Below are 11850 nucleotides of genomic sequence, written 5' to 3'. Positions count from 1 at the left end.
ACTAAACATGACTCGTATTCACCGACAAAGGCATAGTATGCTCCACACCACGAATACACATGCTCACTGCTAGACAAATACTTCAGGCATATTGTGGCAAAACTGTACAGAGATGGGCACCAGGTGAACCAGAAATGTTCCAAAACGCAAAAGACAAGACCCTTGCATGGCTGCCTCGCGTCACAGGGAAGGTGCGGTGGAGGCCAAGTAAGTACCTATTTCGACCAGAGACACTAGCAGATGAGAAGGAGGGTGAACATGTGTCGGTAGACAGATGGAATTGTGGCAAGAGGGGATTGGGTTGCAGTCCACGCAATTGACAATGGTAAGGCATGGAGAGCGATAATTGCAGTGGCAGAGGGAAATCAGTTGAGGAACTGTTGACAGCAGAGAAAGGGGAAGCAGAGATGATGTTGGGGATGAGTGCGTACATCTGGTTGGGTATAACATACAGAGAAGTAGCACAGAAAATGGCCAGGGCATTAGAAGAACCATCTCCCTTCTGCAAAGAAAATCTAGCCAAGGTACCCAACACATTATGGACAACTAGTCCCTATGACGTGGGGTGCATAAAAAGCATAGGGGGAGTGCAGATAAAACTGAAACCGGGAGCAATTCTGCCAAGAGTTAAACAATACCCCTTGACCAAAGAAGCAGATGAAGGTATTTACGAAACAATCAGTGCCCTCATTGACAGAGGCATTTTAGTACCATCAGAATCTCCATGCAACACTGCAGTGTACCCAGTCAACAAGGCGAACGGGGGGGTCGTGGCGATTCATTCCGGATTTACGCCCTCTTAACCACATTGCAGAAGCAGAGTACCCTGTAGCAGCTAAGCCTGCCACAATCCTCTGTAGTATCCCAGCTGAAGCAACATGTTTCACTGGGATCGATCTTAAAAACCCTTGCACCCAGATTCACAAGACTTGACAAGTTTCATGTACCGCAATCAGAAATGGAAACACACTAGGCTGCCACAAGAATACTGCAAATCACCCTCTATCTTTAACAGAGTAATACAGATGGACTTGGGTAATATCCAAACAGCACGGTCTTACAGTATGTAGACAATATCCTCATCTGCAGCACTACTCAGGAAGAATGCAGAAAAGACTCAGTATACATGCTCACAGTACTGGCAGAAAAAGGGTATAAAGTAGACAAGCCCAAAATACAGTACTGCCAAAAGGAAGTACTGTATATTGGACAGCTGATCCCCCAAAATGGCAGACACATAGCACCAAAACAAGCAAACACAATACTTGACACACCCCAACCAAAAACGATAAGGGAATTACAGTGGTTTCTGGGGTTATGCAACTATTGCAGAGCATGGGTCTTTGACTACAGCACCTACACATGTCCTCTTCTTTCAGCACTGAAGGAAGCACAGAGGGAAATAAGGCAATTAGGTTGGACTAGGGAAATGACATAAGCATTCAAGGAACTCAAGAAAGCGATCTCCGCTGCTCCGGTTCTAGGGACTCCCCACCCCCCCCCACCCAACCCCCACCCCCCCACCCAACCCCCACCCCCTGCACCCAGCACCCACTCCCCTGCCCAAGACTATAAAAAAAGAATTCTTCCTGTTTTCACACTCTTGACTGTATGGTCATGAAAGCAGTACTGACACAAAAAAGCATGGGCCACAAGCCAATTGCCTATTACAGTGGACAATTAGACCCAGTAATGAAAGGGCACTTCCTGTGTGAGCAACATCTGACTGGTGCAGCTTTCGCAGTAGAGAAGGCTTAATCAATAACAATGGGGTGTATAACCACCCTTTACGTTGAGCATGCCCTCTTTGCGATCCTGCACAAGCCTAAGAGTACACTAACAAAGAGCAACTGAGTACAAAATAATCCTGTCAAGGCCAGAATTAAAGATAGTAAGGTGCAACAATGTAAATCAGCACAGTTTTTGGCAGATATCCACCAGCCTGCGGAGTGGGTTCACGACTGCACTGAAAGCATAGAGTGTTACACAGAAACACGGAAGGTAGAGGAAGACGCGCTTGAGTGGGGAGAGGTGATGTATATTGATGGATCGTCAACAATTGATCAAGGTGATGGTATCAGGAGATCAGAGGCAGCGGTGGTCAGATTGAAGGAGGACTGAACAAGCGAAGTAGTGGAGAGCGTCCGATTACCACCACAGTATTCAGCACAGGCAACAGAATTTGTGGCACTGATACTGAGTAAGGAACAAGTTACTTACCTGTAACTGTTGTTCTCCAGCATGGGTCTGGCATGGATTCACATGCTCATGAATATTCCCCGTCGTCAGGCTGGGAATCCTCGGTAAAGAAAAAACCAGTATCAGTTTCGTTTCTGATCTGTCTTTCGTAGTAATAACCAATCACTGGTCTCTGCGTCATACTGACCACAGCCAATGACTGCCCTCTACCTAAGCACCGCCTCTGGCAGCCATCTTCAGATTTGGAAGCACGTGAAGTGGCAGTATGACCAAGTGAAGAGCCGCAGAGGGGTAGGCGGGAGGGTTCGCATGTGAATCCATGCCAGACCCATGCTGGAGAACAACAGTTACAGGTAAGTAACTTGTTCCTTCTCCAGCATGGGGTCTGGCATGGATTCACATGCTCATGAATAAAGAATACATAGCAGTACACACATGCACAACCACGGGAGGTGGCAAAGGCTCAACATTAAGCATCACATCAACTCAACATTAAGCATCTTACCTCCTCACCAGGCTCACCTCAGGCGAACAGGTTGCGCAGCACTGCTTGGCCGACCCTGGACTCCTCCCTGGAATCCCGGTCGACGCAGTAGAATTTCGTGAAGGTGTGCGTCGACCTCCACGTAGCAGCCCTGCATATGTCCAGCAGGGGCACACCAGATAGGAACGCCGTGGTAGCTGCGATCGCTCTGGTGGAATGGGCTCTCGGACGGCCAGGCAGCGGTCGGTTTGCCAACCGGTGACAGTACATGATACAGCCGGAGAGCCATCTGGAGATGGAAGCCTTCGAGAGAGCCTTCCCCTGATTGACAGGTCCAAAGTTCACAAAGAGTTGTGACGTCTTCCGAAAACCTTTCGTGCGGTCCACGTAGAACTTCAGCGCTCTAGCTACATCCAGCGAGTGCAAAGTCCTCTCAGCCGGCGACGAAGGCGACGGGAAGAACACAGGTAACACCAAGGGTTCGTTGAGATGAAAGTCCGACGGTACCTTGGGCATGAAGGAGGGGTGCGTCCTGAGCACTACCCTCGTGTCGTGGAAAGTCAAGTACGGTGCCTTGCAGGAAAGGGCCTGGATCTCTCCCACTCGTCGTGCGGAGGTGATGGCCACGAGAAAAGCTGTTTTCCACGATAGAAACTTCAACGGGGCCGAGTGCAGAGGCTCGAACGGAGGTCCCATGAGTTTGGTCAGTACCACGTTGAGCTCCCACGCCGGGGCCGGAGCCTTCACCGGCGGGAACGATCTGAACAGTCCCTTCATGAACTCTTTCACCAGACGATGAGACCACAAGGACGTCCTGCCCGTGGTTCTGGTGTATCGGGAGATCGCAGCAAGATGAATCTTGATGGACGCGTGTGCCAGACCAGCTTTGGCCAGCGTCAGCAGGTACGGCAGCACTTGGGGAGCCGTAATCCGTAGAGGGTTAATCTTCTGTGCGTGGCACCAGACAGAGAACCTCTTCCATTTGTGTCCGTAGCATTTAAGAGTCGAGGACGCCCTGGCCTTTGCAAGAACCTCTCTGCAGTCGGCCGGTATGTCGTATCCTCCAAACTCTAGCGCTGCAGGAGCCAGGCCTGCAAGTTCAGCGACTTCGGGTCGTGGTGGAGGATGGCGCCTCCTTCCCTGGAGAGTAGATCCGCGTCCGCCGGCAGCTTGATTGGCGGGGACGCCGACAAGTCCAGAAGGTCCGGGAACCATATCTGCCTCGGCCACGCAGGTGCGACGAGGATCATCCTGCACCGTGACCTCTTGAGCTGGTTGACGAGCCGGATTAGCAGAGGCAAGGGAGGGAACGCGTAGAGGAACAGGCCCTCCCAGGGGAACGAGAAAGCATCGCCCATGCTCCTCGTCTGGGGAAACCTGCTGGCGAACCTCCGGCACTTGGTGTTCGTCGCCGTCGCGAACAGGTCGATCTGGGGTGTGCCCCACCGTCGGAAGAGGCGATCCACCAGATCCTGCCGTAGTTCCCACTCGTGGCACGAGCGCAGCTCCCTGCTGAGTGAGTCGGCGATGGTGTTTTTTATCCCTGCCAGATGAAACGGCACCAGAAGAATCCCTTGGGCGACGGCCCAATGCCACAGGTCCTGCGCCTCCTTGGACAGCGCTGGGGACCTGGTTCCGCCCTGTTTCCTGATGTAAAACATGGTGGTGGTGTTGTCGGTGAAGATCCTCACCACCTTGCCCTTGAGGGACGGAAGGAAGGACCTGAGGGCCCAAAACACTGCACGGAGCTCCAGGACGTTGATATGCAGGGACTTCTCCGTCGGGAGCCAGAGTCCCCTTGCGTGCAGATTTTCGGTGTGCGCTCCCCACCCTTCTAGGGAGGCATCCGTGGTCACAGTCACCTGGTGGGCTGGGGTCTGGAAGTCCATGCCCGCCGTCAGATGCGCGCGGGTGCCCCACCACCGTATCGCTCGTCGGAAACTCTCGTCGAGCTTGATCCTTTCCTCGAAGCTGCCCGTCGTCTGGATCCAGCGCGCATCCAGGAACTCTTGCAACGGGCGCATCCGGAGCCTGCACATGGGAATGAGGTAGATGCAGGAAGACATCATCCCGAGGAGGGACTTGATGGACCTCACCTTGGCCGCGTCGGCCACCAACATCCGTTGCACCTTGCCCAAGATGGTCCTGGTCCTCTCCTCCGACGGGGAGGCCAGAAGGGACACTGTGTCGAGCCTCGCTCCCAGAAACCGTGCGACTTGCGCGGGCACCAGGTGGGATTTGGCGTAGTTCACGGAGAATCCCAGGTCCGTGAGGAGTTGGACGGTCCTTGCCGTGTGGACCACGGCGAGCTCCCTCGTCTTGGCGCGGATGAGCCAGTCGTCCAGGTAGGGGTAGACGTGAATCCCCTCGCGGCGCAGCTGCGCCGCCACCGGTGCGAGGCACTTGGTGAAAACCCTGGGTGCCGACCGCAGTCCGAAGGGAAGGGCTTTGAACTGGTAATGACGCCCTTGGACCACGAATCTGAGGAATTTTCGGTGCCCCTTTAGGATGGGAATGTGGAAGTAGGCATCCTCCAAATCCAACGACGATAGGAAGTCTCCTTCCTCCAGCTGACCCAGGACGTGCTGGAGGGTGACCATCCGGAACTTCTGCGCCTTGATGAACTTGTTCAGGCGTCGCAGGTCCAGGATGGGGCGCCATCCTCCCGTCTTCTTCTTCACGAGGAAGTAACGCGAGTAGACTCCGGAGCCCCGAAGCCTCTTTGGGACGAGTTCGATGGCGCCCTTCCTGAGCATCGCCTTCACCTCCAGGAGAAGTTGAGGGACGTGAAGTTCTTTCCTGGCCACGGGGGGGGACGCGCGGGCACCTTCTTTGAAACTCGAGCGCGTGGCCCCGGGCCAGGGCGTCCAGCACCCAACGGTCGGTGGAGATGGACTCCCACACGCTGACGAAGCCCGCCAGCCGGCCTCCCACCGGGGTGCTTCGGTGGGGGCCCGACCCCACGGCCGGTTCAATCCTGCTTGGACGCGGCCTTGCCGCCTTGGCCCCCTTGGCGACGACGGCGGGGGCCGCCAGACTTGCCTCGTCCTCTGTAGGCCTCTTGCGACGACGAGCGGGCCGCTTGACGGTAGGAAGCGAAACCGCCGCCGGAACCTTTGGAGGCGCCCTTGCCTCCGCCGCTCCGAAAGGGCGTCCGCCGTTGCTGCAGCACTCCAAGGGCCCGGGCCGTCTCCGTATCCGCCTTGATGGCCTGAAGGGAATCGTCCACTGTCTTCCCAAACAGGTTGTTCCCGTCGAAGGGCATGTCCAGGACCCTGTTCTGGACGTCCTGCCGAAAGTCCGTAGCCTTGAGCCATCCGCGCCGTCGAAGGCAAACGCCGTTGCCCATCTGGCGGAACCCAGTGTCGGCGATGTCCGTCGCCACGGTGATGGCGTGGTCCGAGGCCACCTCACCTTCCTGCAGGATCTCAAGGGCCTCCGCCCTCTTGTCGTCCGGCAGAAAATCCAGCAGGGGAGCTATCTTGTACCAGAGTTCCCTGTCGTAGCGGGCCACGATAGCCAAGGCGTTGGCCGCTTTAATCGTCGTCGCCGCCGACGAGATGACTCTGCGTCCCATGGCATCCAATTTCTTTCCCTCGCCGTCCGGCGGGGAAGTCGACGTGGAGGCCGCACCCCCCCCCGCTTTCTTCCTGGCTGCCGCGGAGACGACGGAGTCCGGGGTAGGCTGCGCCCGGAGGCATAGGGGGGCCGAGTCCGGGACCCGGTACTTTTTCTCGTACCGGTCTCTTTTCGCTGGCGTCGTGGAAGGGTTCTTGAGGAGGGAAAGGCCCTCATCCCAAATGTCGTCCAACAGAGGCACTGCGAGGACCGTCTTCCTCTTGGTCTCGCGCCGTTGGTAAAGGAAGCCCTCCTTTTTCTTCTCCTCAGGGCAGAGTTGGAAAAGCTCGGATGCCCTGGCGATCATTGAGTGGAACGATCCAATCTCGTCGGGCGGAGAAGCCCTGGGGGGAGGCGACGACGGAAAATCCTCGTCGTATGCCTCGTCGTCCGTACCCGTCGCTGCCGTGTCAGTCCCCGTATCATCCCCTCGGGTGGACGGGGAGGAGGGCTGGATGGGGCGCGATGGTTGAAAAGGAGGCGGTGGATGGATCCTTCTTTTCTTGGTAGGGGGAACACCAGAAGGTCCCGGTTCTGGATCCCCCGACGGGAGAGGTTCCTCCGTCGGTAACGGTAGTCTCGTCCTTATCTCGGAGCATAAGGACTGTATAGCCAACAAAATGGCCGCTGAGTTGTCCTGCGGCGCTGGCAGAGGGGAATCCGACGGGCGAGCAGGGGCCCCGTCGGTATCCTCGACGATGTCGTCGTCGTCACCTGCGTCGGGGCCCATTCCGACGGGCTGGTCTTGTTCCACGCCTAGGCCGTGGCTTAAGACCTCGATCAGTTCCTCTTCTGAGGTTGAGGCCGAATCTCCGACGACGCCCTGCCCCCCCTTCTTCCCCACGGAGGGTTTCACGGGGGTCCTATCGATGGGCACGAAAGAAGACTCCCTCCGAGGAGGCAGGGAGATTCTGGGCCCCGAGGCCGCCACCACTGGTGCAGCCTCCACAGGCTGGGCCAGGGCCGCCGCGACCGTTTCGATAGAGGGCTTGGTCGAATGGATCAAGGCCTTCACCACCTTAGGTGCGCTCACCGCCTTATCCTTGAGGGAGGGGGCACTGCCACGCTCCTCCTCTGCCTTAGAGCTCGACCGGGGTCTCTCCAGGAGCTTCGCCGGGTGCTCGGCCTTCCTCTTACCCGACCCAGAGCGTTGGCTCGTGGTTGATGGTGCCGGGGAGGGTGCGCCCTGCCTGGCGCCCGTAGAGCCCGACCGTTCGGCGCTCCCGGTGCCAGCGGACTCGCGGTGCTTGGCCTTATGTTGGGCCCCCGTCGCCGGGGCGCCCTCAAAGGTCTTAGAAGACCGCTCAGATTTCTTCTTCTTCTCGCCAGACGGGCTCTTACCTTCCAGCCAGCTGGCGAGACGTTGATGGCGGTCCTTCATGGTCCGTTCCGACATGTTGCCGCAAAACGCACAGTCCTTCTCCACGTGCGTCTTGTCCCCATGAAGGCAGTAAAGGCAGAAAGAGTGTTCGTCCTCCTTGAAGACGTTCTGCAGCTGGCATCCAGGGCAGGCCCTGAACAGCTTTCCGGGCGTCGAGCTTCCCTTCTCCTGGGCCATCTCCGAGACCGGGCCTGAGAAGCTTCTGGAGTCCTCCGAAGTGTAGCTCGACGAAATCTTCACCCTTGAGGGGCACAGATGAATCCGACACGGGTCCCCGTTGATCGGATGTAGGATCGGTGGAGCTTGAGGCTCTTTTGACCGAAAGAATCGAAGTTTTTGTGAAAAAGCGCGAAAAAATAGCACTAACGCTCGAGAGCAATAGCACGAGGATCCCAACACATGAACGTGCGGTAAAAATCTGAAGATGGCTGCCAGAGGCGGTGCTTAGGTAGAGGGCAGTCATTGGCTGTGGTCAGTATGACGCAGAGACCAGTGATTGGTTATTACTACGAAAGACAGATCAGAAACGAAACTGATACTGGTTTTTTCTTTACCGAGGATTCCCAGCCTGACGACGGGGAATATTCATGAGCATGTGAATCCATGCCAGACCCCATGCTGGAGAACGATTTATTCAGACAGTGCTTATGTCACGTCAACAATATATTCGGGGCTAGCAAGACGGCTAAGAGGAGGGTCCAGAAGAGCAGATGGGACACCTGTACAGCATTCTTTACTGTTAGGAGAGCTAATAGGGGTTTTAACATTTCCAGCGGAACTAGCCTTAGTAAAGTGCCAAGCACACACTGATGGGGAGAACCCGATCCCAAAAGGAAATGAGGCAGCAGACTATCACGCAAAATGTGCATCATATTTTGGAGAAATGTGGGATTTAAAAGAAAAAACAAAAAAGGAGAGGGGAGAGAAATGTTAATGAAAGAAGAGTACAATCACCTACCGGAAACTCAAATGTAACTGCAGGCAGCCGCACCAATGGATGAAAAGGCACCCTCGGTAAAAAGAGGGTGTTCAATGTCTCCTACTGACGCCTTATGGCGACAGAATACTGGAAAAGGTATCAATTCCCCTCGCACTATTGAAAACAGCACTAACACAACTGCATCATCCCACACACACAGGGAAAGAGGTAATTGCAACACGCATTGGAGAATCATGGTTCAGCCCCGACTTAGATGCGCATGTTGCTAACTTCATCAGCAAATGCCTAACGTGCCAACAATTCACTGCTGGACACACATTAAGTGATAAGGGGAGCAATTCCTCGTCCTGAAGGCCCGTTCTTACACCTCCATATAGACTATGTGGATATGATCAGCGTATGTCAAGGCTACCAATACAGGATTGTGGTGGTCTGCCCCTTCTCAAGATGGAGAGAGGTTGGGCCATGCTCCCATGCAGACGCCCTCAGGGCAGCAGAATTCCTGGTCAGAGAAGTATTACCAAGATGGGGAGTTTGTGAGGTCCTGCGATCTGACAACTGTCCTCACTTTGCCAATGAATTGTTCTAACACATAACAGCCCTGTGAGGGGGACGGGGGGGAGGGGGAAGGTGCGTGGCCCTTATTACAAAATCTCAGTTCAGAACATGGGATTGCAAGATGGATTCAACACCTGGTACTGAACTTTTAAGGGTCAAACTAGCTGTGAGTGCAGAAACTACTCTGAATGACAATGCATTGCTTACCGTAAAAGCATTTCTGATGGTTGTATCTGCTTAGATTCACATGCTGTGCATAGGTCCGACATCCAGTGGTCACTGCGGAGTATTGCATTTTGTTTTTCGTAGTCGAAAAAGGGGACGTCGACAAGGCGTGTCTGTAACACTATCCCTATAGTGACGTGCGTTGTACCCACAATCCCAAACGCGTCGAGGTCCCTCTGTTTGTATTTTTCTGCCCTGAGGGAGCCTTCTATACGTGAGCGAGTACAGAAAAGAGAGAAATATATGAAAGGATGTCTATGTTCCTTCCATCCGAGCGGGGAGGAAGGGTGGGCGCATGTGAATCTAAGCAGATACAACCATCAGAAATGCTTTTACGGTAAGTAATGCATTGTCTTCTGATGTTTGTTAATCTGCTTAGAATCACATGCTGTGCATAGACTAGCGAGCAGTACCCGGAGTTGGCGGTGGGTTATGAGAAGGAACAGTAGAGAAAAGATGTCTTGATACTGCCTGTCCCACCTGGGAGTCAGATCTAGAGTGTGCATCTAGACAGTAGTGTTTTGTAAAGGTGTGCACAGAACTCCAGGTAGCCGCTTTGCAGATGGACTCAAGGGGAACATTTGCAATGAACGCTATGGAAGCCCCAGTGCCTCGAGTGGAATGTGCTCTTGGCTTGAAGGGTAGTTCTCTATTAGCAAGAGTGTAACAGAGAGTGATGCAGTGTACAATCCATCTAGATATAGTGGACTTAGAGACTGCATCTCCTTCTCTTCCTGCTGCCACCGAGACAAAGAATTGATTAGTTTTTCTCAGTGTTCTGGTTCTTTCCATGTAGAACATGACAGCTCTGCGTACATCTAGTGTATGCAGACATTTTTCTCCCAAGCTGGAAGGGTTTTGAAAGAACGTTGGTAGTTCTATAGATTGGTTTACATGAAATTTCGAGATGAATTTTGGTGCAAACCTTGGGTGTGTGCGAAGAACCACCTTATCCTTGTGAACTGTTACGAAGGGGTCTAGTACAGAGAGAGCCTGTAGTTCACTTACTCTCCTAATGGAGGTGACAGCTATTAGGAAAGCAGTCTTAAGAGTGAGGTTTTTAAGAGTTGCCTTGTGCATGGGTTTGAAAGGAGTGCCCATGAGTCTGGAAAGTACCACGTTTAAGTCCCATCCGGGAGCTGGGTTAGCTATCGGGGGGTGTATTCTCTTTACCCCTTCCATGAAGGCCTTGATAACTGGTATCTTCCACCACGACACTTTAAGTTGGGAAGTGGTGTATGCAGAAAGTGCCGCTAGGTGGACTTTAATGGAATTAAACACTAGACCTGAATCCAGTAAATGTGTCAAGTACAGAATAATGTTAGTGGCAGAGCAGTCAACCGGGTTGATGTTCTTACTTCTACACCAGATGACAAATCTTTTCCACTTGCTAGAATAGCAGTGTCGAGTATTAGGTTTTCTGGCTTCCCTGAGGATGTCCATACATCTTTGAGGGAGATGTAAATGTCCAAATTCTATGATCTCAGGAGCCAGGATGCTAAGTTCATGGTCTGATGGCATGGATGCAGTGTCCTGCCCTTGTCTTGTGACAGCATGTTGTACGGGCAGGGAAGTTTCATTGGGGGAGATAGGGACATCTCCATCAAGTGAGCGAACCATGGCTGTCGGGCCCACATTGGGGCCACTAGTATCATCGTAACCTGCTCTTGGTGCATCTTGTGCACCACTTTGTTGAGGAGGGGAGTCGGGGGAAAGGCGTAAACAAATTTCCCTGACCATTGCATCGACAGACTGGTCTGGTTTTGGGGGTACCTGGAGGCGTAACTTTGGCATTGTGAGTTCTCCAGGGTTGCGAACAGGTCTATTTCCGGGAAACCCCATTGTGTGAAGACGTCTAAGACGATGTCTTCGTGCAATTGCCATTCGTACTCTTTGGGCAGGGGGGGAAGTCTCTGCTGAGTTTGTCTGCTAGCAGATTGAGTTCCCCTGGTACATGTTGTGATAGTAGGAACATGTTGTGTTTGAGAGCCCACTTCCATATATTCTGGGACAGCTTGGACAGTCCTGGAGAGTGAGTGCCCCCTTGCTTGTTGAGGTAGTACATGGCTGTGGTGCTGTCTGTGAGGACCATCACTGCCTTTCCTTGTAAGTGTTCCTGAAAGGCTTTCAGTGCTTTGAACACCGCTAGTAGTTCCAGCAGGTTTATATGTTTGGATGCTAAACTCGGAGTCCACACTCCGTGAGCAGTCTGATGGGATAGGTGAGCCCCCCATCCTGTAAGGGATGCGTCTGTGGTTAGAGTGGCTTCCACTGCGGGTGTGGCAAAAGTCTTCCCTAATAACAGGTTTTCCTTTGTCCACCACCGTAGCGAGAGAACCAAGGCCTGCGAGACCACCACTAGATCGTCCCATTGTCCGCTGGCCTGACACCACTGGCTGTAAAGCCACTCTTGCATTGGGCGCATGCGCAAGCACGCGTGAGGTA

This window comes from Ambystoma mexicanum, chromosome 5p, assembly GCF_040938575.1.
Source record: "Ambystoma mexicanum isolate Mex_15411 chromosome 5p, UKY_AmexF1_1, whole genome shotgun sequence".
In the NCBI taxonomy this organism is placed as follows: Eukaryota; Metazoa; Chordata; class Amphibia; order Caudata; family Ambystomatidae; genus Ambystoma; species Ambystoma mexicanum.
The sequence above is the reverse complement of the archived record's forward strand: the minus strand, read 5'-3'. Positions refer to the sequence as shown.